This window comes from Rhincodon typus, unplaced genomic scaffold, assembly GCF_021869965.1.
Source record: "Rhincodon typus isolate 14 unplaced genomic scaffold, sRhiTyp1.1 hic_rhity00007454, whole genome shotgun sequence".
NCBI classification, from domain to species: domain Eukaryota; kingdom Metazoa; phylum Chordata; class Chondrichthyes; order Orectolobiformes; family Rhincodontidae; genus Rhincodon; species Rhincodon typus.
In genome coordinates this window covers 1,565-2,231 of record NW_025973092.1, presented here as the reverse complement: position 1 = coordinate 2,231, position 667 = coordinate 1,565, and the positions used below count along the sequence as shown (strand labels likewise).

Sequence of the window (667 nt, the reverse complement as noted above, 5' to 3'; positions counted from 1 at the left end):
CTGAAACACTTGTTTTTGATTTGAACAAGCATTCACTTTGGCTGTGTTCACTGCAATGGTCCCTCTGCCTCATCCCCACTTCAGGCAACCCGACCTCATTGAACGAAGCTGGTTTTTCGGAAAGCTCTTTGGGCATTGTGACAAAAGAGATATAAGGCAGTTGGGCTCGTCCGGGACTTGAACCCGGGATCTCTCGCATGTCATCACTGTATAGTACCCCTAAGCGAGAATCATACCCCTAGACCAACGAGCCACACACGTCTGCAACAATACGGGGACATGATGGAATAGTGATAGTTTCGTTGGCGTGTGAATCCAGAGATCCGGATAACGTTCTGGGGACCCCGGTTCAAAACCACGGCAGATGGTGGAATTCGAATAGAATAAATATCTAGAATTAAAAATCTAATGATGACTGTGAATCGGTTGTTGGAGAAACCACATCTGGTTCACTAATGCCCTTTAGGAAAGGAAACTGCCATCTTTTCCTGGTCTGGCCGACCTGTGAGTCCAGACCCACAGGCAATATGGTTGACCATGTGTCTGAGTAATTGGGGATGGGCAATAAATGTTGGCCGAGCCAATGACGCCGTCATCCCGTGAATGAATATCCTATGAACGAATTTTAAAAATAATACTCGCCACATAGATCCTGAGGGATCTCAGG

At 46.6% G+C, this 667-nt stretch overlaps 1 non-coding gene across 1 annotated transcript; it reads right to left on the bottom strand.

The window, feature by feature from the left end:
- Nucleotides 1–162: 162 nt before the first annotated feature.
- Nucleotides 163–253, bottom strand: trnap-agg. The gene is given in 2 exon segments: nt 163–198; nt 218–253. It is a non-coding gene; the product is annotated as a tRNA-Pro (tRNA).
- Nucleotides 254–667: the final 414 nt, after the last annotated feature.